This window comes from Telopea speciosissima, chromosome 6, assembly GCF_018873765.1.
Source record: "Telopea speciosissima isolate NSW1024214 ecotype Mountain lineage chromosome 6, Tspe_v1, whole genome shotgun sequence".
Taxonomy (NCBI): Eukaryota; Viridiplantae; Streptophyta; class Magnoliopsida; order Proteales; family Proteaceae; genus Telopea; species Telopea speciosissima.
The window spans coordinates 15,873,146-15,899,765 of NC_057921.1; positions in this window are offsets into that span (position 1 = coordinate 15,873,146).

Genomic DNA, 26,620 nt, shown 5'->3' on the forward strand with positions numbered 1-26,620 from the left:
CATAGTTGTGAGTTTTGTTGGGCTGGTATTGAGAGCAGAAACCATATTTTCTTTGCTTGCCCTTTTTCCATTGATATTTGGAGGAGGATCTTTGGTATGTGTTCTCTTCATGGACAGGCTCCCATGAACATATTTGATGCTGCCATTTGGGTTCGTTATGCGGCAGGAAGAGCGGGGAGCTTAGGTGTGGTTTTAAAGCTTGCATTTTGTGCCACTATCAAGCATATTTGGTTTGAAAGAAATTTCAGAATTTTTTGGCAAAAGGCTAGATCTAAGGATCAGATTGTGGAAGCTATCAAGGGGGATGTTAGGACTGTAGTCACATCTGGTTCTTTGAGTGGGGATCCTAGTCCTGCTAATTCCCACATTGCTTCGGCCTGGAACTTGCAAGTTCATTGTGCTATTAGGATGCCGAGACCATGCTCGTGGATCTTACCTCCTAACAATTTGTGGTCCCTTCACTGTGATGGTTCGCTGTCCGATGGTAGAGCTGCTTTTGGAGGAGTGATTCGTAATGCGATTGGACAACCTGTAGCTGCATTTGCTAACCAAGGGCTGGAACTTTGCATTCTCTCCATGGAGCTGGCTGCTATACATAGAGGCATCTCCCTTTGCATAGAGAGAGGAATCCTTGATGTTTCTATCAGATCTGATTCCAAGTTGGCGATTGACACTATTTCTGGCAAGGTTGTAGGACCTTGGAAAGTACAACCTCTCAAGAGTAGAATCCTTGCTTTGGCAAATGATTTGAGAATGAAAGAATTCACCCATGTTTGGAGAGAACAAAATCGACCAGCAGATTTTATGGCTGCAGTCCCTTGCGACTCATATGGGGTAGTTTGGGATCCTGGAGATTTCCCCCCTGCCCTTATTCACTACTTTAAACAGGACTCAGATTTTGTCACTTATTACAGGCCGTAGCCTTTTTGGCTCGGTTCTTGTTTGATGGGGCCTGTCCCATCGTGCTTTGGGTTCTCTTCCCCTTGTCGGGTTCTTAGAGAATGCCTTCTTTTGTAGTTTTTCCTCCTTTTCTAATACAATTTTCTTACTTATCGAAAAAAAAAAAAAAAAAAAAGGAAGAAAGGAAGGAAGAAGGAGGAGGAGCTGCCACCCCCATCCAAGGCTCGTTCGAGCTCTCTCAAGACCTGCTCAGGTATAAAAATACCTATATATACCTGCTGCCTCCATTTCATCTTTGTGTTTGTGGATTCTCTACTCCCTGGGCAGCCTAGAACAGGTAGGGTTTGCCCTGGACAGCTCCAAATCTACCATGCAAGCATTGAGCATGGGAGATCTGTGACTTTTATTCATTTTTAGAGTTTTGGTTTTTTGTTCTTGTGAGCCGAATCTGGTTGTGCACAGGTGCACTGCCAGATGCTCTATTGCTTTGTGATTTGGAACCCTAGGTGCAAGCTAAGGCTGCACAGACCTAACCCTATGTGATTGCAGCCATGAATCACTAAATTACATCTGGTTCTAGCCCTGCATGTGGCTGAAATTAAGATCCATGCTTGAAGAAAACCCTATGACACTATTCACTGGGTTCTCTGGGCAGCCTCTGGCAGCCAAATGGTGGGTCTGATTGAAGATCCATTTGGACCAAAATGGAGGTCACCCCTAGGGCTACATAGCACCCTAACATGCATGGGGATCAGCTTTGATCATTGCCCATAAAGCCCAATCTTGGGAACTCAGCCCAATGTCAATTTGCAGACTGTGGGCGATGCACCCAACGCCCAAAGCCATTGCCCAGTGAAGGTTTTTTTGCAGAAATGCTGACCTGGCTTTGGGGACCTCACCCATTGGCCATGTGACACTGTGGGAGGGTGGGAAATGACATAAATGCCCTTCCCCACATCTGTCCTTATGTGGGTATAGCTTGGGAACCCAAGTGGGCCCCGCAGGTGAAGGAAACCCTACTGTGCTTGGTCCTACAACACCGACAAGCTGTGGACAACACTGTGAACCTAATCTGACCTAGGGTCAGGTACAACTATAAAGAATGACTATTTTACCCCTAGACCACTAACTCTGGATGATGCACCGGGACATGAGCCTAAGGCCCAGTGCAAGGCCCAGTGATTCCAAGTGAATACCAACTGAACACCTGGTCAACCCCGTGAGCTTAGGTTAACTCTAGGACTACAAGAGACAACTTGGAAACCTAACATGACAATTTTTGATTTACATCTAGGATTTGATCCCGTGCTCGAGGACAACAATCAGACTGCTGTTGGAATTGATTTTGCGACTGAGTTCTTAGAACCGAATTCTGGTGAGTGAATAATATTATCATATGTGCATGTGTAATTATGATGCTATGCCGGCTATTAAGAATTGTAATTATAAATGCTGTGTTACTTACTTCTGTTTCAAATTACTCAAATCACTGCATAATGACTGTCTATTGATCAGCACTGTGGATTCTTACATGATGATTGTGAATGTTAGACTAGATGCCGTAGTCGGCTTGGAAATGAGGCTTGTGGTCGACCGTAGAATGGGATGCGGTTGACACCACCTGACTCATACGATGCCATATAGACATGGGGCTAGAGTTTCATCACCCGTGCTACGCACCCTTGTCAATAGGGGTTTAAGTGTTGGATGCTTGTGAGGGTGACCATATGTATATGTGAAAAGAGAAAAGAAATGAAAAGAAATGAAAGAACACCAGAATGGTGAATATGAGCTATATGCCGAGCTATAATCCAAAAATGAAAAGAAAAGAGAAAAGAAATGGATTGCCCTACAGGCTAATCACAGAGGGCTGGTCGGGCTGACCTTGGTGAACAAATGCGGGAGCTGACTGGTCCTCTCCGACAACTCAATGGGTGTATCGCGGGAAGGGGTTAGAAGCCCGCACCAAGGATACATGTATTGGGGATTGTAGTAGCACAGACCTAACTTAGTTGTATTATTAGGGGGCTAATAAATAATCTGGACTTGCATATCATGTAGGATCATGTGGATTATGGTTGCATGTGCATGCATGATGATATGATTTTCTCACGAGCTCAGTGGGGCTCCCACTCTGTTATACATTGTTTTTCTTAGATGATTTTGTAGATCGATGCCACTATGGCATGGAGGCTCATCTCGAGGAGGAAAGTCCTGGTTATTACGATGATGTTGGTGTGGACCCCGACGGAGGTCATACCGATCCTGCGTACATTCTCGGTGGTCATTGATGAGGACTGTTGAATGGTGCATGTGATGCTTTCTGTCTTGGGGACTCGTTTTTGTTTGTTTAGGAGTTTATCCCCGTGCTGACTGTGGTTTTGTTGTAGTTTCTGTTTTCTTTTTCCTTTGGGGTTGAGTATGCTCACCCTTTATATATATATATATATATATATATATGTATAGGTTATCTTTGGTTTTACCCTTGTCAGCTTTGTTCTTTACTTTGTGGGTTATTGGGAAATGTATCAAACATTATCTACATGTATATTATCATCATTTCCTGTGTCGCTACGCTTTCTCTTTTAATATAATTGTAGTTTATCTGCAGCACTCTGATCTTACTTATGGTAAAGTGATGAATGTGGTTCCGTGAATGTAAGCACTGCTTCTAGATCCGTGGGATTTGATGGATTGCTGTTACGCAATTTGGGTCACCTACCCAATCCTCCCAGGGGTTGGTTTGGGGTGTGACATAAATATCATGAACCTTTTGGTGTAAAAAGTTTTAAAATCCTGCCGATCATTTCTTTATATTTGAATCAAGGTTGGATGGTACATGATATGGGCCCATGGGCTAAGCCAATCTGGTTTTAAATTCGGTTAGAAAAATGTAGAGTTTTAGATTTTAAAATTGGTATGTCTTGGATTTGGCTGAATCACAGGGTCCATTTTGATGCCCATCTATCAAAGTGATTAATTTTAGATTTGAACCGGCCCAATGGGAATGGGCATGAGCTTTTGGATAATGGGCCATGTGATCATATTTTGGGCCTAAATTCAGGCTGGGCCTCCAACATTGATAAATCAATTAATTAAGAAATGGTTTTGAACTTGAGGTTACAAGGCATTGATTTGGTTTGGTTCGGATTTTGGGTGTGGACTGCATTCCAATTTAAGCCCATAACCCATCAATAGATTTAGGCCCATATTGATTTGGGGCCAATTGGCTTTGGCTTTGGTTTGGGAATCGGCCAAGATTGGGCTATGAGTGGAGAGGCTATAACCCACACATGGGATTGAGTGCATGTAACCGTCTACAGTGGGATCTCGGGGTTGTATCACTCGATGCCTTTTCTTTGGCCTTAGAATTAGAGCGTGTGCGAAGGAGTGAGATAGCCCATCTGGTGGCCATAGGTTGAAACACGAAACATATTGGGACCCCACGGGTGGTAGATGTGTAGGACGGGATTTGGGCTAGCCTGTCATCTAGCCCGTGAATGCTCAGGATTCTTTTTCTTCATATGCTTAGTCATTTTGATACATGTTTAGTTAATTTGCTTTCATACAATACTTCATGTTCCATGCTTCATGTTTAGTGTGATCTTGTGTGTTTAGTTTAAATCTTTCCATGCCATGCTTAATTGGATTGATCTCTTTAATATTTCATGCCCAAGATTTTAGCCTAGAATAATTTAGAAATTTGGTTTCGGTTGTAAATCTTTGAACATAGATACCTAGTCTTAGGTGCCCAGTTTTAGGATGACTTAGATCTAGAATAACTAACTTTAGGGTTTGCAAGCAAGCTTAGGCATAACAATGGTCTAGAGAAGGATGATCGGTTCCGATCGGGCGGACTGGGTGCCTAACACCTTCCTAGTCTGTAACTTGACACTTACCCAGTGACCTAGGTGGACCTCGGTCTTATCCATTAAGTCATTAGTTTCTCCCCATTCGTGGGAGAAATTTGTGGGCCCTAGACCCTTATCTAGGTGGCGGCTCCTATTGACCCATTTACCCTCTTAGGAGGGATTAGGGTCCTGGCTTTAGTGCACCGGTGAGATCCGGTTCACATCGAGAACCAACCCCTGTCAGGGAATTCGGATTTTCAAAATCCACGGTACTTACAGGATCACGTGGAAAGATTTGGGAAAAACAAAATAAAAAAAAGTTAAAATAGAAAAAGTGAATAGGAAAGTGGATGAAATCATTTTTTTTGAAAATATCTCTCCATCCTGGCCCCGGATGGACCCAATCCTAGAATTAAAGTTGCTCTAATTAATGTTCTGGACGATATGAGCCCAATATCGGATATCTTCTAAAAATTTCCCAATCTGAAATTATGGTTATGCCCTTGGATCTTCAGTGAAACTTCTTCCCACCTCACCCTTGATCCCATGTGGGTCGATCCATGAGTAGACTGGTGCCTAGATTACATCAAATCCTTCCTTGGTTCTGGGCTCGGGCTTGCACTTCAACTCATTTTCTGGCCCATTATTCTTTTCTGGCCCAAAAAGAATAATCGCTTGTATGATGGCCTAAACGAATGTGTACTTTTAATGCATCACATCCATCTTGTTCAAAATTCAGTCCTCTTTACAGCCATGGAAAGAAACTAGACCACTTTACGTGTAAATTTAGAGATACAACTCTCGATTGCATAAAATGATTAAAAAGGAGCAAAAGCCTGAAAACCGCAGAAAAATACCCGAGTAGCTCCATAAAATGTGAGTAAAATGCATGCTTATGACCCTAAGATTTCACACATTAATGTGCTCATTAGATTCCCCCACATTTAGACTTTGCTCGTCCTCGAGTAAAGCAAAAAAGAAAAACTAACCTAGGATGCAAAAAAAACCCTAACTCACTTTCGTAGGAATCACGGTTGCACTTAGCACGTGCAACAAGCCTTTTAAACCCCTAGGTTACCCCTAGTGGACAAGTTTAGTCTCATGGGTCTTTGTAGTGAATGTACATCCAAAATTCAATAAGTCAAAAAATGTTGTAAATTCTAATTATGGCATAAGTAGGGTAATGCACACAATATCTAAAAATGTTCAACCAAAGATCAAGGAGCCAAAGATTCCCCCACACACTTGAATTTTATTACCCCACTTCAATTCAAGCAACAAGCATGCATCAAGATTAAGCGATCTCCTCATATCTTCTAAACACTACTCACCTTCAAGTAAACCACTCATAGCATCGATGGAACCAAAGACTCAGGCTTTGAGCATTTTTGACAATACTTTCTTTTCAGGCATTTAAGGGAATAACTTTTCTTTCTCTTCAAACAGTGAACTCTATTTCTACTCCACTACTGTTCCCTGAATGACATGGTGGAGCATACACCAGACACCCAAGTACTTGGTAGCTTCGTTTTTTGCATATATCTATAAAGACATTGAGACATTGATGCTAGAGTTTTTTTAGAAGTTTCCTTCCAAGGAATTTCAAACAAGTCACCCCGCTTCCTGAGGCACTAGTGTCATGTCTAGTTCCAAGGAATTCCACTTTCCTTTCTTGTTTTTTTTTTTTTTTTTTCTATTCACTATCATGCCTGCCACAAACAAATTGGTCTTAGTTTCTGGCCAAAAGATCAAAGTCCATAAAACACATAGAGGAATCTAGCCATCAAATGAAATGGTGCTCATATTTTCTAACTCAGTCCCCATCGCCAGATAGGTACTAATTATCGCCCTCGAAAAGGAATTTTTTTTATTATTTTGCATGCTAGGGAACCTAATTCCCTCTTTCTCTGGCTTAGAAATCAAAGAAACGTATGCACAAAACCAAAACTACCACCACAATCAAAATTCACCAAATAAGTTCACACACCCCCACACTTAGATCATGCAGTGTCCTCAATGCATGGAGAAAATAAAAAATAAGGACAAGGGAGGGGATGAGGGGGCTTACTAGATATAATCAACAAAGAGGACCATGAAGAGTCATGACCTCTACAAAAGGTAATAGGAGCATCAACAGAAATCTCAATCCATGACCGATAAATGTAAAAAGAGCTTCAAAACCAAAAGATACTCGACCATAAATTTTAGTAAAGCGAGAAATAACATGGAAGTTAAGCACAAATGATAAATACCCAACAGGAATATTGTCCACATGGGATTGGAAAATGAAGGCAGTGAAGTCTATGTAGAAAATCCTCCCATTCCCTCCCATAGTCAATGCAGAATGCATGTCATTATCGTAAAAACCAACCAAGAATGGATCATAGTAAGCATCACAAGGATCATGAATATCAGTAACCTCCCCAAGATAATCATAAAAAATGGGAGATTTACTCAAATCAATCCTAGCAAAAAAGCTACCCACCCTTTGCATAACTTGGTTTGCCAAATAAGGATCATGATAATATGCTTGAAAAGCATCATGACTAATATTGTCCTCCTCAATAAAATCATCAATCCTAGGAGGTTTGGACAAATCAACATATGGGACAAAGTAATCCTCAGTATGACAATCAAACACCTGAGATGGATCTAGATGGTCTATGCTATCATGAAAATCTGATTCAAAATCAATAGAAACATTAGGCTCACTAAGATCAGAAATTTTAGGTAAAAGTTAGACTTCCAGGAGAGATGGCTCATTGAGATTCAATGGAGGGTTAGGCATTGGAGGACCAAACTGACCATGATATTGGAAATTGGGTGGTCTAGCTTGGTTATTCCATTGATCCCATGAGAAAGTGGGATGATCACTCCACCTTTGATTGTAAGTGCGAAAAGAATTGTACTAAAATAGAGGACTCACATTCTCATCACCATTGCTATCCCATAAAGATTAGGGCATCCTTCCATAACATGAATAAGCTGGGGATGTGACCAATCAAAATTTCCTGAAAGCCCATAGTTGGGTTGGGGAACAAAATTGTACTGGGGTGGTGCAAAGTTGTTCTCTAATGCACTACTTTTGGCCGCCTTAGCCTATTTAAACCTTTCCCCCAAAGTTATATGTGGAAGTGTATCTCCCATGATTCCAAATAGTAAAGCACAAATTTTATTTATTTTTTTTATATTTTTATAAAGAAAAATAAAAAGACTAGAAAAAACACTAAAAATATGCGGGAGCTCAAGATAGTTGGTGCATCTGCCCCTCAAAGGTTGAAACAATGATTCCAAAGCTGGAAGGTTGCCATATAGGTTGACAGCAAGGGAATCCATATAGTCTTCACTAGCCACCTACGTGCGACTCCAAGTGGATTCTGATGTAGAGTGGAGGACTACTAAACGTTTTTGTTTCCAAACAAAACCACTCACTATGTTGCTTGCCAATTATCAAAGTTGGTCACCTCCAAAAATAGGTTACATGCCAATCCAAACCACCCAAACGAAACAAGGGGCAGCGTTATAGGTGATGAAATCCCATGAGGTACATCAAGATTGGCTGGGTTTGGGCGTATGAAAAATTTTGGATTGAACGCATATTCTTTGAAACAGAAGAGAAACAAGATGAGTTTTTTTTTTTTTTAAAAGAAAAGGAAAAAAAAAAATAAAACACCTCGATTTAGTTAAAAATAAGAAAAACAAAGTGGATATTATCTCCCCGGCAACGGTGCCAAAAGCTTGTTTGAGTTAAAAAAATTCCGCAAGCTTACGGGTTGTACCAGTACGGGTCGAACACAAGGAGACGCAGCCACTCTATTTTACCTTTCTTATGTAAAGCAAAAGTGTAACAAGTGATAAGCTAAACTACGGTCCAAACACATGCATCTACCGAAATTGAAGTCCTAAACATTCATCTAGATACGAGAAATATTGAATTATAAATAGAATGAACCTAAAAACTAAGGACCTAATTTGCCTAGGATAAAATCCAAAGTTGAGAACGAGAAATAATTTAAAATGCTAAAATGAAATAAAATAAAAAGAAGAGAGGAAGACAATTACCTTGGGGTAGAGGTTGCACTCCCCACACGATCTTGCAAGTTGGAGAAGCTTGAGTGATGAAGATACTAATTAATTAATTAATTACAAATCCATATAGGCTATCCTAATTAATTACATCACCATTAAAACTAACCTAAGAAGAACAAGTAAAGAAGATGAAATAAATCTTGCATTAAACTTGAAAGTTATTACAATGAAGAACAAAAATTAAAAGACTAAAAGATGAGCTCAACACATGAGCAAGGGGGTAGGGAAAAGAAAGAGCCTAAAGAATTCGTGGGAGAGTGAGAGAGAGACTAAAAAAATAAAAAATGAAAGCTAAGAATTCCTCTATGTTTTCACAAAAGGATATATAAAGGTGTGCAAGAGGATTTAGGGTTTACACAAAGTATAGGTGAGATGAAGGGCTAGGATTAGATCAAGGGGAGGAAGGTGACCACGGTTAGAGAGTGGAATTGTGAGAGAGAGGGAGTCCATGAGAATTGAGAGAGAGTGAAAGAATATAGGAAAGAGGGATATGAGAGAGATGGAATTGTGTGAGAGAGAGAGAGAGAGTCCGTGAGAGAGATGGAATTGTGAGAGAGAGAAATCAGATTTTAGGGATGGGGAGAGAAGGATCAGGTGGAAAGATTTGGGAAAAACAAAATAAACATAAATAAATAAAATAGAAAAAGTGAATTGGAAAGTGGATGAAATCCTTTTTTTTTTTTTTTGAAAATATCTCTCCATCCTGGCCCATCATCTAAGAATTAAAGTTGCTCCAATTAATGTTCTAGACGATATGAGGCCAATATCGGATATCTTCTAAAAATTTCCCAATCTGAAATTATGGTTATGCCCTTGGATATTCAGTGAAACTTCTTCCCATCTCGATCACGTATGGGTCAATCCATGGGTAGACTGGTGCCAAGATTGCATCAAATCCTTCTTGGTTCTAGGCTCGGGCTTGCACTTCAACTCATTTTCTAGCCCATTATTCTTTTCTGGCCCAAAAAGAATAATCACTTGCATGATGGCCTAAACGAATGTGTAACATGCATACTTAAGACCCTAAGATTTTACACATTAATGTGCTCATCAATCATCCAATGGTTGGAGGCTAGGCCTTTCCCTCAGTCACAATGCTATCCGCCTCCTTTGAACTTTCCGTTGTAGTTTGTGCTTACACAATAAACACATACCATCATTCTCTTCATTCTACTTTTCCGAGCGTGCATGCTTTGACCACGAAATGGTGTTGACTGACTTTTGATCATATCATCTTTGTACACTTTCTTCAGGAAGTTTCTGATAGTGGTCCTTGCTTCTGTAGGGAGATCCATCCACCACATGTGGTAGAGTTTATCCCTCCATACTATTCTCAATTCCCTCAAAGGTGCCTAGACCGGATTATAGTGGTTGGGTCCAAAGCCATTGTCCAAAGTATTCACAGATCCCATGGACGATCTTGGGGAGTTGAGTTCATCTTCATCAAGCGAACCATTTAGGCCGCTGAGAGTATAGATACTCATGATATACTCCATGTAGATTCTCTAGGATTATCTCCACTTGCTCTTCTTCCATTAGGTGGGGTTGTATCCTTTCGGCTTCTTTACGGAACCTTCTGACGAAGTGGAAGAATCCTTCATCTGGCTCTTTCCTTAGCGTCTCCAATTCTTTTCTTTTCTTTATACTCTCATCAGTTTGGGCTGCTAGGATAGCCCTGTAGATTCGAGCATCCCTCAGCTTTCGCTTTTGCTTCACAAGTTGAATCAGGACCGTCGGGTCCTTAAAAGAAACATCCTCTTGTAACATGTTCATTCCATGATCTGGTGGAGGGTTGGTAGTCACATTGGGCTGTTGACCTGTCTTTAATTCAATTTTCCCCACATCTATCAAGTCTTGGATTGCATGCTTGAGGTGTATGCATCTATCTATCTGATGACCCTTCTGATTGTGGTAATAACAGTGCCATTCTGACTTATATCCTGGAGGTGGATTGGCCGTGTTCATGGGCCACGGTGGTACAACATCCAACATCCCTTCCCTCTTCAGTTTGAAGAAAAGGCGAGTGGGTGTCATACTGCCGAAGGTAAACTGTCTGGGGGGGTTTGACTGTTCGATCTGGATAACCAAAGGAGGAGCAACTATTGGTGAAATTTGCTTCTTGGTGTACTGAATGTTAGTAACTACATTCACTTCGGGGCCTTTCCCTCTTCCTCCTCTGTTGTTCTTGCCAGAATATGATGCAAAAGCCTCTTTGGTTAAAGTATGGGCTTGTTTTCCTTTGAAGAGCTTGTCCTCAATGCACTTCCCAATGCCTATGAGTGCTTCGAAGGTCTTGATGTGCTGACAGTAGAGGCGATCATGGTACTCTTCATGTAGATTTTCCAATATGATTTCAACCTGTTCTGACTCATTCGGGCTATTGCACATCTTGGACGCCTTTTCACGGAACCTCATGATGAAGTTAGAAAATCCCTCGTTGGCTCCTTGCCTCAGGGATTCCAACTCAGTTCGGGTGATGTACACTTCGGTGTTGTAAGAGTACTATTTGGTGAATGCCTTCACAATTGCCAACCAAGTTTAAGTCTGCGTTTGGTCCAATTGGGTTAGCCACCTCAGAGCTGATCCTACCAACGAGTAAAGGAATGCTTGTCCTATTTGGTTTTCTGTGAGATTCCACGACTTGGCTACTGTAATAAAAATCTTCAAGTGAGCTCGGGGATCTCTTATCCCTTCGAACTTGTCGAGCTTCCATTTGAAATCTTTGGGTATTCTTTCATGTCTTCTTCTAGTTTCTCAACAGCATTTCCTTTTATTGCCATTTCGAGCTTCTCAACTTTCTCCCTCATTTGCTTCTCCCTTTCCGTTTCTGGTGGGTCCTAGTGAGCATTGATGGCTATATCGTCTTCTTCTGTTATGATCCTGGGGTGTGCCCTAGACATTGTTGGGGTCACCATTGGCTCTCCGGGGGTTGGTGCATTATCTGCTCGAGATTGACCTTGCATTGACTAGACTGTAAGTACCTCGGTCACTGGTGATAGGGTTTCCTCAGCGTTATTAGCGACAGACTATCGGTTTGGTTTTGTGGGGGTATCATTTTGATACATTATCATGGGGTAAGGGTCATACTTCAAAACAATATTAAAATAAAATGAGGAGTCTCCACCTAGGGTTAAGGCCTAGGACCCGATGGGTGTAACCCTATCCATTATGAATGAAAATGGGCTACATGATTCCATATGGTTTGGTCAGAGATTCAGGTAAGGGGTCAAGTTACAAGCATGGGAAGGTGTTAGGCACCCATCTTTCCCGGTAAAAACCGGTATTTCTGTTATAGATGCTAAAAGGGTGAATATTCTCTCTTTCTATGACAATGAGGCTATATAATGTACATTATACCTATAATTACAATATATACATTAAAACGGGAAAACATAAAAGACTACATTGTAACGACAAAAATGCAATGATTATACCTTCATAGGGGTATACCTTAGATCTTGACGATCCCTTGGCTCAGGGGAAAATGGACGAATGGACCAACACCGGTTCTTTGAACAAGGTAATGGCTCTTTGGATGTCTCTTTCGTTATCTGTAAGTAGACAGAATAATGGCTATAACAGACAGAATAACGACTTGACTGAAATGGGATCGCTCTTCGAATGTGTGAGTAATCGATGGATCTACCCACAACTCAAAATATCGCTCAAAACTCACTCACAAAGGCCTGAAAGAGGGCAAAAATCAGATTGGGAGGGCTTCCTAGGTTTGGAATTCCTTCAAATGAGGGGAGGGGGACCGTCCTATTTATAGGGGGTGTCCCATTTTCATGGCGTTGGGTAAGTCATCCACGGCGCCGTGGATGACATCATCCCACTAATGTCATAGCTCTCCGTGGCAGCATGGCTCCATACACCATTGCTGTGGCAGACCTCCACAGTGCCGTGGGACACTATCCACGATGTCATGGATAGTGTGGTCCCCCTCTTTTCACATTTTGAGCCCAAATGGGATATTTTTGGGGTTCAGGGTGTGTCTGGGCCCATGGGCCTAGTCTTTTTGGCATTAGAAAAGAAAAAGGTGTAACATCCATTGTCTATGTCCCGTCGTCATAATCGCCAGGGGGTGACAAAATTCAGTATCTACAGTTTGCCCCTCTTTGGTCGAGGCCTGTGCCAACAGCCGAAGGGTAAAGACAAAAGATCAACTAATTTTGTCACCAAGAGCATGTACTACTGACGCTTTGCTCAAAGGCGGTAGAGTTGCCAAAACAGACGGTTAATCACGATGAAATCCTTCGATAAACCTCAAAATAAAAACTTGAGAAAAACCAAATCTTGAAATGTGTAACGATGAGATGGCATCGCGACCGAATGATGAAATGTGTAATGATGAGATGGCATCGTGACCAAATTTTGAAATGTGTAACGATGAGACGGCACCGTGATCAAATTTTGAACTGTGTAACGATGATACGGCATTGCGATCAAATTTTGAAATGTGTAGCGATGAGATGGCATCTCGACCAAATTTTAAAATGTGTAACTGTGAGACGACATCGTGACCGAACATGTAACGATGAGACGACATCGCAACCAAATGAGTAACGGTGAAACGGCATGACGACTGAATTATGTAATGATGAGACGACATCGTGATCGAATGTGTAACGATGAGACGGCATCACGATCGAATGTGTAACGATGAGACGGCATCATGACCGAATGCATAACAATGAGACGACATCGCAATCGAATGTGTAACGATGAGACGGCATCACGATCGAATTGTGTCACGATGAGATGGCATCGCGATCGAATGCGTAACGATGAGACTTCATCGCGACCGAATGCGTAACGATGAGACGACATTGTGACCGAATGCGTAACGATGAGATGACATCACGACTGAATGCTTAACGATGAGATGGCATCGCGATCGAATGCGTAACAATGAGACGAAATCACGACCGAATGCGTAACAATGAGATGGCATCACGACCAAATGCGTAATGATGAGACGGCATCGCGACCGAATGAGTAACGATGAAACAGAATCGGTGCCGAATGTGTAACGATGAGATGGCATCGCGACCGAATATGTAACGATAAGATGGCATTGCGACCGAATGCGTAACGATGAGATGGCATCACAACCAAATCTGTAATGGCATCGCGACCGAATGCGTAATGATGAGACGACATCGTGATCGAATGGCATCCTAACACCCCCCTTTTTTTTGTTTTTTTTCATGGTGTGGAGGGTCCTCCACGGCGCCGTGGCTTTGGCCATTCTTGTCTAGATATAGGTGGGGTCCCCCCTTTGCATCTCTTTACCTGGTTTTGTTCCTGGACTCTGCCCTTCTTTTGTATTTTTTTTTAATACTTTGAGTGAGATGGTGTGTCACACCCCAAACCACCCCCTGGGAGGATTAGGTAGGTGACCCAAATTGCATAATGACAATCTACCAAATCCCACGGATCTAGAAGTAGTTAATACATTCACGGACACACACATCCATAACATTACCACAAGTAAGATCAGAGTGCTGTAGATAATCTACAATTATAAAAAGAAAGAGAAAGCATAGCGATACGGGAAATGATTGTGATACATATACATAAGTAAGATTTGTTCCATTCCCCCTTACACCCATAAATAGAACAGTAAGAACTGACATATGCATAAGCTGAGGTAAAAGTAACTATATACAGGGCGAGACAACTCTACCCCAAAAAGAAAAGAAGAAACTAAAACAAAAACAAACACGGGGATAAACTCCTACAAAAATCAAAATGGAGTCCCCAAAACAAAAGCATCAAGAGCGCCCCTTACTGGTCTTCATCAATAACCACTGAGAACACTCACTTCATCGCCACAACGTCCGTCGAGGTCCACACCAATATCATCATAACCACAAGGGTTCTCTTCCTCGTAATGAGCCTCCATGCCACAGTGGCATCTATCTACACAATCATCTAATAGAAAGAAAACATATATAACAGAGTGTGAGCCTCACTGAGCCCGTGAGTAAAAGAAATCATCATGCATGCATATGCAACCACATTCCACATGATCCTACATGATATGCAAGTCCAAATTATTTATTAGCCACCTATCAATACAGCTAAGGCAGGTTAGTGCTACTACAATCCCCAATACATGTATCCCTGGTGTGGGCTTGGTTACCCTTTCCCGCGATACACCCATTGAGTAGTCGGAGAGGACCAGTCAGCTCCAGCGCACTAATCCATGGTCAGCCCGACCAGCCCTCTGTGATTAACCTATAAGGTAACCGATTTAATATCAAATTCACCATTTTGGTGCTTCCCGACATGTAGCACGAGGATCAACTTTGTTTGGTGTATAGCCATAAATCACCTATCGGTGCTTCCCAAGCATGTAGCTTGAGGCTTCCCAGCTTATAGCTCGAGGCATCCTAACATATTGCCTAGGCTTCCGGCGTAAACGCCCGAGGTTTTACGGTAGTTCTCACAGCCATCCAACACCTTAACCCTTGTTGGCAAGGGTGCGTAGCATGGGTGATGAATCTCTAGCCCCATGTCTATATGGCATCGTATGAGTCAGGCGGTGTCAACCGTATCCCATAATACGGGCTACCATAAGCTTCATTTCCAAGCCGACTACGGCATCTAATCTAACATTCACGATCATCATGATATGTTCAACAGAATTGATCAGCAGTCATACAATGTGTAATAATTATAAAATTGAATCTAATTAGATAACACAACATTCTAATTAAAGAACTTAATTGCCGGCACAATAATATTGTTACACGTACATACATGACAACATTTCACTCACCTGGGTCTGGTTCTATGAATTTAGTTGTAGTTTCAGTTCTGGCTACAGTCTGGCAGTAGGCCTCGAGCGCGGGATCAAATCCTAAGTATAAATCAGAAATATGTTATTTGATATTCCAAACTATTTTTGGATGTCCTAGGGTTGATCTAGGCTCACTAGGTTGACTCGGTGTACGTCATCGCTTGGAATTCTTTGGGCCTTATACCTATGTCTCGGTGCATCATCCAGAGATTGTGGTCTAGGGGCAGAATGGTCATTTACACCTACAGTACATGGTTCTAGGTCATAACAGCCTCACAACACTGACTCCAACTCAGTAGTGCTACAGGACCAACATAGACAGGGTTTCCAAGCCTTGCGGGCCCACTTGGGTACCCAAGGTATCCATTCTTATGGACAGATGTGAGGAGGGGTATTTGGGTCATTTACCACCTCCTTATACTGTATGTAGTCCATACGTGGAGGTTCCCAAAGCAGATCAGCAAAACTGCCACTTTTTATTCTCTTGGCGATGTCTCTGGGAGATGTTTGCATCGCCCAGTGCATCGCCCAGAGCCTGCTTAACACGTGAACAGGCTCCAATTCCTAGGTTCTGTACCATGGGCAGTGCCCTGATCATCCCCCCATGCATGTTAGGTCATCATGGACCCCCTGGGGTGTACTTTGCATAGGACCCCATGGATTTTTACCTGGGCCCACCACTTGGCTGCCAGGAGCTGCCCAGACAGCTTAGTGAATTGTCAAACCTTGCTCCTGACTGACTGGGATTTTGATTGAAGGACAGGAACTCCTGACATGGCACCCAAGCACACTGTGGAGTATCACTTCAGTGATTGAAATTGATGAAGAAACCATGAGGATGACCTCTTATATGCCTGTCAGTAGATGGATCACTGACCCCTGCAAATGCACAGCTCACAGCATAATGTATTGCCTGGACTCTAGGTATTCTCTCTCATCTCCATAACTGTGGGTCCCACCCCTGAAAATGTGTGTAAAATACCCTAAATGACATGTGGGTACAAGGCCCTGACCCTGGGTCAACCCCCTGTGCAAGCCCTTAGAGAATCAGCCTTGCTGAAATCTCTGGGCGATGCAGACATCACCCAGAGACATCGCCCAGAGTGGGAAATTGCTATTTTTCTATGATTTGATCTATGGGGACCACCTATATTGGACATGGGCACCCTCCATAGGTTGAGGGGAGTCTCAGGGACCACCTCATACCCTTAGATCACTGTGGACCCCACCTGAGTGCCCAGAATGGCCAAAAATGTAGTCAAAAATGAATTTTAAAAAGAGGCCTTAACAGCCAAACATGCCCTAGTCATGGGCTGGGCTATAAACAGGGGGCCTTAGGCTCATTTTTTAACCCTTGGCTACTATTCAAATCATGGGGGAAGCGAGAGGAAAGAGAGGAAGGAGAAGAAGAAAAGAGAAAGAGAAGAAGGAAGGGAGCAGCCTTGCCCTCCAAGGCCTTGGATTCGAGCAGCCCTACACTTGTTCTGGTATAAACATCCCTGCTCATAAGTGCTGCCTTGATGAATCACTGCTGCCCTCTTTGTTTCTCTGTGTTTTGATGGATATCTGGCCACTGGCAGCCCAGAACAACTGGGGGCTGCCATGAACCATCTCAGATCCACCATGCAAACCTAATGCATGAAAGATCTGAGGTTATTATGATAAATTTGTTTGCTATTTTACAAGGCTGAGACCGAATCTGGGCTGTGCTAGGCTGCATTGCCCTGTTACACCAAGAACTGGATAGTTTAGGGTCCAAATTGTATGCCCTGGCTGCATGAGACCTAGCCCTAGGTGGCAGCAGCTTTAGATTTCCATTTTACATGTAAATCCAGCCTTGCATGCAGCCGAAACCCAGATTTGCAACTGAAGATACCCTAGGTTACTATTTACTGGGCTGTCTGGGCAGCTCCTAGCAGCCAAGTGGTGGGCCCAAGTTAAAATCCATATGGATCAGTGCAAAGTATGCCCCTGGGGGTCCAAGATGACCTAACATGCATGGGGAGAGGATCCATGCACTGCCCATAGCTCAAAACCTTGGAATCTCAGCCTGATTCCGGTTTTGCAATCTCTGGGCAATGCAGACATCACCCAGAGACATCGCCCAGTGAATAAAATTGCACTGTATTGCTAATCTGACTTGGGGGACTTCACCCATAGGCCATGAAACTGTGTAGGGAGGTGGAAAATGACCAAAATGCCCCTCCCCACATCTGTCCACATGTATGAATGCTTTGGGTACCCAAGTGGGCCCCGCAGGACTTGGAAACCCTGCATGTGATGGCCCTGCAGCACTGTCAAGTTGGGGATAGTACTGTGAAGCTAATATGACCTAGGGACATCTACCAATGTGATAAATGACCATTTTGCCCCTAAGCCACCAACTCTGGATGATGCACCGAGACATAGGCCTAAGGCCCAGTACAAGGCCCAGAGAATTCCAAGTGATGATCAATTGTACACCGAGTCAACCCAGTGAGCTTAGATCAACCCTAGGACATCCAAAAACAGTTTGGAATATTAAATGACAAATTTATGATGTAAATCTAGGATTTGATCCCGCGCTCGAGGCCTACAGCCAGACTACAACTAGAACTAATTTTGCAGCTGAGTTCTTAGAACTAGACCCAGGTGAGTGAAATATTATCGTGTATGTATGAATAACAGTATTATTATGCTGGCAATTAAATTCTTTAATTATAATGCTGTGTTATTTAATTCAATTCAATTACTCAAAACTATTACACATTGTATGTCTGTTGATCAACTCTGTGATTATATCATGATGATTGTGAATGCTAGATTAGATACCGTAGTCGGCTTGGAAACGAGGCCGGTGGTAGCCCGTAGTATGGGATACGGTTGACACCGCCCGACTCGTACAATGCCATATAGACATGGGGCTAGAGTTTCATTACCCATGCTACGAACCCTTGCCAACAGGGGTTAAGGTGTTGGATGACTGTGAGGACTACCGTAAAACCTCAGGTGTTTACGCCGGGAAGCCTCAACATAGCTAGGATGCCCCAGGGCAAATATGTCAGGAAGCCTCGGGCTACAAGCTTAGGAAGCACCAATAGGTGAATCTTGGCTATATGCCACATATAAAGTTTATCCTCGAATTACATGTCGGAAAGCACAGGAAGGTGAGATTATATTGAGTCGGTTACCTCACTAGTTCAATCCAGAGGGCCGATCGGGCTGTCCTGGGTAGGGAGATGCTGGAGTCGACTGGTTCTCTCTGACAACTTAATGGGTGTATCGTGGGAAGGGGTAACTAAGCCCACACCAGGGATACATGTATTAGGGATTATAGTAGCACTAACTTGACTTAGCTGTATTGTTAGGTGGCTAATTAAATAATCTGGACTTGCATATCATGTAGGAACATATGGATTGTGGTTGCATATGCATGCATGATGATATGTTTTACTCACGAGATCAGTGGGGCTCACACTCTATTATATATGTTTTTCTCTTAAATGATTGTGCAGATCAATGCCACTGTGGCATGGAGGCTCGTTACGAGGAGGAGAGCCCTCGTGATTATGATGCTATTGGTATGGACTCCTACGGAGGTCATGCCGATGATGCGTGCATTCTCGGTGGTCATTGATGAAGACCAGGAAGGGGTGCACTTGATGCTTTTTATCTTGGGGACTCCTTTTTGCTTTTGACAGGAGTTTATCCCCGTTTCTGCTTCTAGTTTAGTTATAGTCTTTTCTTTCTTTTTGGGGTTGAGTTATCTCGCCTTGTATATATATATGTATGTATTTCCTTTCGGCTTTTGTACTTGTCAGCTTTACTTTTCTGTTGTGGGTTGTAATGGGGGAATGTATCAGAACTTACATATGTATATATATCACAAACATTCCTGTATCACTACGCTTTCTTTCTTTGTTACAGTTGTAGAATATCTGCAGCACTCTGATCTTACTTGTGGTAATGTTACGAATGTGGGATCGTGAATGTATTAACTACTTCTAGATCTGTGGGATTTGGCGGATTGCCATTACGCAAATTGGGTCACCTACCTAATCCTCCCAGGGGGTGGTTTGGGGTGTGGCATGAATAGTAACCTAGTATACCTTCAGCTTCAAACCATGGATTTGGCTGCATGCAAGGGTTGTTTCACATAAAATACAGTAATCTAAGGCTGTTGCAACTCATGGTTGGGCTGCATGCAGCCAGGGCACATAGATATGAGCCCAGATTGCCTGTTCTTGGTGTAACAGTGTAGTGCAGTCTGGCACAAGCTTGGGTTTCGGTCTCAGGTGTAGAACAGCCATCAAAACATCAAAAAAAGCTCAGATCCTCCATGCATCATGTTTGCATGTTGGATCTGAGGTGGTTCATGGTAGCCCCCAGCTGTTCTGGGCTGCCAATAGCCAGAAAGGCTACCAAACATCAGAGATTCATGGAGAAGAATAGTAGCAACATCACAACAGTACGTATAGGTTTAGATTTATACCTGAACTGAGCTGAGAATGGATGCTGGAGTAGATCTGATGCAAGGTGAGCTCTTCCCCTCCTTCTCCTTCTCTTTCCTTCTTCTTCTCCTTCTCTTTTCTCTCTTTTCTTTCTTCTCCTTCTCTCCACGATTTCAACAGTGCCTAGAGCTTTAAAATGAGCCTAAGGCCCCCTATTTATAGGCCAGCTTCCTACTGAGGCCTGTTTGGCTGCCTAGGTCCCTTTTGAGAATGTGTTTTTAAACTGATTTTCAGCCACATTGGACACCTAGGTGGGGTCCCCAGGGATCCAAGGGTATGAGATGGTTCCCCAGACTCCCTTAAACCTATGGAGTATGCTCATGACCAATATGGGTGGTCCCCACACATCTGTATAATAAATTAATGCATTTTTCCACTCTGGGCGATGTCTCTGGGTAATGTCTGCATCGCCCAGTGCATCACCTAGAGATTATAGCAAAGTTGTTTCTCTTTGGGCTATCACAGGGGTTTGATACAGGCTTAGGGCCTTGCACCCACAAGTCACTCAAGGCCTTTGGCACCTATTTTTAGGTGTGGGACCCACATTCATGGAGAGGCGAGAGAATACCTGGAATCCAAGTAGTACATGATGCTGTGGGCAGTGCAACTGTAGGGATCAGTAATCCCTCTTGTGACAGGTATGTAGGAGGACATCCTTGGGGGTTCTCCATTAAATTCAATCACTGGGGTGATACTCCACAGTGTGCTTGGATGCTATGTTAGGGGTTCCTGTCCTTCAATCAAAATTCCAGCCAGTCAGGGGCAGGTTTGACATTTCTCCCCATCTTACAAAAATTTCATCCTCAAAATTTGCTTACCGTGTAGCTTGAATAGTTGGGGATACTTTTCTTTCATTTCTTCTTCACATTCCCATGAAGCCTCTTCTTTGGGATTGTTTCCCCATCAAACCTTTACAAAGGCGATCGTGCGGTTACGGAGGTTATGTTCCTTTCTATCCAATATCTCTGTAGGCTGTTCTTCATAGGTCATATCCATGTCCAACTGTTCAGGTTCAGTTGATAGTACATGTGTCGGGTTGTTGATATATTTCCTTAGCCTCGACACATGGAAGACATCGTGGACGCCTAGCAAAGATGGTGGTAATGCCAGTTGGTATGCTACGGGTCCCACTTTGTTGAGAATTTCATAAGGACCAATGAATCTTGGGCTCAACTTGCCCTTCTTGTTAAAACGTAGCAATCCCTTTGTTGGGGATACCCAGGGGAATACTTTTTCTCCGACATTAAATTCAATGTCCTTCCTTTGATTATTGGCATAACTCTTCTGCCTTTATTGAGCCGCCTTGATTTTCTCTCTAATGATATCTACCTTGTCACAGGTTGCTTATATCATCTCTGGCCCGAGATATTTTCGTTCTCCAACACTTTCGACTATAGAGAGCTTCAAACGGTGCCATGCCAATGGTGGAGTGGTAACTATTATTGTATGTAAATTCCACCAAGGGTATGTGGGCATCCCAACTGTCATTCATTTCCAAGACACAGGCTCTGAGCATGTCTTCCAGAGTCTGGATAGTTCTTTCGGATTGTCCGTCCGCCTATGGATGGAAAGTCGTACTAAGATTTAGCTAAGATCCCAGTGCCTTTTGTAAACTTCTCCAAAACCTTGAGGTAAATCGAGGATCCCTATCAAATACACTACTGACAGGCACGTCGTGTAAGCGGACTATATTTTCAATATATAGTTGGGCAAGCTTCTCCATTGAATAACTTATCTTGATTGGTATGAAGTGAGCTGCCTTCGTCAGTCCGTCTACAATCACCCAAGTTGCATTCATTCCCTTCCTGGTGTTGGGCAGATTTGTCACAAAATCCATAGTAATCCTTTTCCACTTCCATTCAGGTATAGGGAGCGGCTGCAACAATCTATACGATCGGTGTCTCTCCGCTTTAATTTGTTGGCAGGTGAGGCATTTGGACACATATATTGCTATAGTCTTCTTCATTCTAATCCACCGTACTTCTTCAGATCCTTGTACATCTTCGTGCTTCCAGGGTGGATTGAATAGGGTGTGTTACACCCGCACCATAAATATACCCTCATACCTCAGGGCAATCCAGACCTTACCCAATGGGTAATGCCTTATGACCATAGTCAACCCTGATGACCTTGAACTGGAAACACTATAGAAAGAACCCCCTCAAAGACTTGGAAGTGTGGGCCAAAGCCCTGCAACTTTCCTTGAAGTTTGGGCCATGACAGCAGCATTAGAGTCATGAACGGACCCACTCGAACTGAATCTGCTCGAGGATCCGCCCATGTTGTCATCAGCCTTTTTGGATTACTTTCCTGTGGGACCCACATACCCGTGTCCCAGACATCTTAATCAAGTCCTTAGACCATATGAATCCCTATCCATACCATGGATTGGCTGTTTGGACCATGAAGTGGGGCCCACAAGGCCAAACTCAAGTGGATAATGAGTGTTATACACCCTAACCCAAACCAAACAAGACCTAAAGGCTAGTAAGTCCAATGAGGCTTGGACCCTACCCAAACAGACCCTAACTACATAAATGGACCCAAGGGCCATGACTTGGACCAAACATGCCTAAGACCCATTCAAAGCCTAAGGACTAAACTACATTCTAAGACCCCTAACCAAACACACCCTAAGGACCCTTCTACCCCCTTAAAGCTAAAAGAATCCCTTTATTTCCCTTATCTTTTCCCCTCCCCAAAACCGTGCAGGAGAAGAGATAAAAAAAAGGAGAAAGAGGAAGAAAGAGGGAAGAAGTAGAAGTGGAAGAGGAATGAGATGGGAAGGAAAGAATATGGGAGCTATTCCTTCTCTTGGTGACCGGACCAAGAAGGAGGAAGAAAGTGAAGGAGAAGAGATGGAAAGGAAGGGAAGAGACCAAGGGGGCTCACCTAGCCTTGAATTCCACTCCTCCATTGGAGGATCTCACCAAGGTAAGCTCCCCAAACCTGGTTCTCCCCTTTTTCCCTTTGATTTTGGTACATTCCTTGAGCTTGGACTGACCTAGAGTTCCATTGGGACTCAAGGTGGAGCTTGGTCCCTAGTTGGAGCTCTAATGGAGCTGACCTAGGTATGGTTTGAACCCCTTAGTGCTGCATTTGCAGCCATGGTTGTTGGACCCCTGGTTTTGAACTTGAAACCCAATCCTTGGACCCCAATTGAGGCCCAACCTTGTAGGATCTTGGATCCATGAGGTCAAGCCTAGGATCTGGTGATCCTAGTGTTAGAAAAATGGTCCTACACTCTACTTCTTCCAAGTCATCCCTATGATGATGTTTTGATGATAACAAATAAGACTTGGACTAATGCTTGTGTTCTAAGTGTTTTAGAGTCAAAGCATAGCATCAAGTGAGGGGGAGCATATACAAGTGTTCAAAGACTATTCTCAAAGAAGATTGAAGCTTGGAAGTCAAAGTTTTACATTTGAAAGCTTAAAGTCTTGAAGAATTGAAGACTTTCTAAGAATTACAAACATGTATTTTTTGTTGTCTCTTGAGTCATATTCGATGTAATGCACACACACACGCATACATTCATGTAGAATGTCCCTAGGAGGTAGTTTGACCCCTAAGACATATGCCATTTTGGGTAAGAAGACCCCAAAGTTAAGCCTTAAAGGAATTGGACAAAATTACACTGTAATTGCCCAATCCGGCATACCGGATCCCAATCCAGCATACCGGATTAATGGGTGTCTCAGGGAAACACCTCCAGTAACCCCTTTACTCATGCTGGATAAGGATCCAGCATACCGGATCCTCTTTTGGGTGTATTTTGCCCTAATCTAGCATACCGGATCAATGCTTGACTAATTAAATATTACCGTTATTCTCCTATCTCTTAAGGAAAGTAGGTAATCCGGCATACCGGATTCCTATCCAGCATACCGGATTACTTATAGAATGTGGGATTCTTTTCTTAATTGGATTCCTAATTGGTTCTAAGCCTCTAGCCTATAAATATCCTCTTGATTAGTATTCTAAACACTACAATAATCATTAATCAAGAGCTCTAAGCAATCAAGCACTCCCTTGTGAGATTATTCTTTCAAGATCAAAGAAGATCGAAGAAAATTCAATTTCATTCTTGCTCCCTCATTACATACTTGCATCCAAGCTACATTGACCAAGAGGTAGCACTCATTCTACTAAATTTTAAGGTAATCCTAAACTACTTAGTACTTTACTTAAAAAATTGTTGTTGAGTCCTCTTGCTCCAAATCAAGAGAAGGAGTCCTCTTGCTCATTTCTCAAGAGTAGTCATTTGAGTCCTCTTGCTCATATTTTCAAGAGTAGTTGTACGAGTTCTCTTGCTCACTCAAGATTCGTTATAGTGAATTCTCTCTAAGGTGAGAGGAGTGGACGTAGGCACACTTTGGCCGAACCACTATAAATTGTTTGTGTCTTTTTACATTGCTTGTCTTTACTCTTCTCTATCTTTATTATTTGATTTTATTTTCGCATAGTTATTTTAATTTTTGAACCTACACCTATTCACCCCCCCTCTAGGTGAATTCACACCTAGGAAGGCTTAAACACCCCTCCCCTGTTCTTGAGATGCTAAGGAGCTCCATGCTCCAAGCTTGAGCTGAAACTCCTTTAAATCTCGGAAGAGACTGCTGGTGGATGAAGGACCGGATCCATCTATCGTGGTACCGCCCATCAGTCCACCCAGTACAAACCCTGTGTGCTGGCCTGAGCGGATGAAGGCACGGATTCACTCTGTTTTCCTCCGCCCGAAACCTGTTGCTCTTGGGTCTGTCTCAGGAAATCAAACGGATGCAGGGGCGGACCCAAGAAGCACATCCTCCTATGGATCCACTCCCTTTTATGATTGCCTCAGGTGTCAAACGGATCAATGACCGGATTCAACTAAGAAGTTCCGTCCATGGGTCCGCTCGCTCTGATTTTACCATTTGGCCTGAACGGAGTTAGGGGCGGCTTCACCTCTGTGAGACCGCCCGTGAGTCCGCTTGTGCTGTCTTGGTTGAAACCTAGTTTTAAACTTAGGGGCCTAGCATGGGACCCTTCTATACCCGTTTTAATGATTTCCTTTGTATGTATAGGTTGGTGCACTGGTGAGATTCATGTGAACCACGCCGGATGTCACCCGAAGCCCGGGGAGATTCATGCCAATCATGCCCGGTGACACCTATGCCTGATGAGTGGGTTCTGGGTGACTTTTTTGGGTTTGATTATTATATTATTGTTAATATTTAGCATGCTATGATATATTTATAAGCATGGTACGCATTGCATTTTATTCCATTGAGAACTTTGTGAATGTGATAGTATGCTCACTAATGTATCGGGCTACAGTGCCGGGTGTGCCGGTACCGAAACCCCAATTTATTTAAATTATGAAAACTGATGTATGTCATCCTGATCTGTATGTGTCGTGCCGTGCTGGTACCCTGGTACTAGATGGAATGGGACGTTGATGCACCCGGAATACCTCTCGGGACGATAGGATTTGCATATAGTATATCTGCAGCTAAGATGCTTATTCCCTTATGCTACGACCCTTGCCAACAGGCGTTTATGTGTTGGATAGTCTGAGCACCTGTGGTCTATGGAGGTGGGAGAGGCCAGGACAGAGGTAGTGATGGCTATCGGGGTTTGCCACTGGGTGGTCATGATGGCTTCTACCGGCGCAGGTCCCCTCGTGATAATTGAGGTCTCACTAGGGTAATAGGATAAGTGACCCTCAGTGTTTCCCGAGTTATCATAGTAGCATATACTTGACCTATAAAATTGTGTACTAGATGGAAAATGAATCTAACATTAGCATGCATCATTCTGCTTGATATTGATTGTGTGATGTGTGCACATTCCCCTTTGCTCCCTCACTGGCTAGTGTAGCTAACCCCGTTGTACAACCACTTTTTAGTTTATATGCAGATAGCCTCTTAATGAGCACCGTTGGATGCGAATCAAGTGGAGTTGGTGACCGTGGCTTGGATGTAGATGTACACCCAAGAATTTGTGCCCTTGGGGTAATTGTTTATTATTTAATTTCTGTATTTCTCCCACAATCATGTATAAACTGTATGTTTATTTATTAGGAGAGACTTCATGGTTACGAACACTGTTATTGTACTATGTGTTATCATTAGAGAACCGATGCTTTATAATTTCACATATTTGAATTTAATTTCGCTTCCGCTAACTTTGGGACTGGAACGATTTATTCCTTTCGGTACATTCCTTTCTGTCGTCATATAGTGATGACAGGGTGGACTGTGGTTCGGGACACTGCATCTGTGATCCTGGTAGGTGTTGGGATGATGTGTGATTGTCCCAGTCAGACCCCTATGTGGTAAACTATCTTACATCGGGATAGGGGCGTGACAGGGTGAGTTGTATGCCTCTTTAAGGATTCGGTCCTGGACATCATAATCATTAGGCATGCATAATTTGTCTCGAAACTTCAATGCCCCATCATGGGCCAATGAAAAATCTGGGTACTTATGGACTCCTTG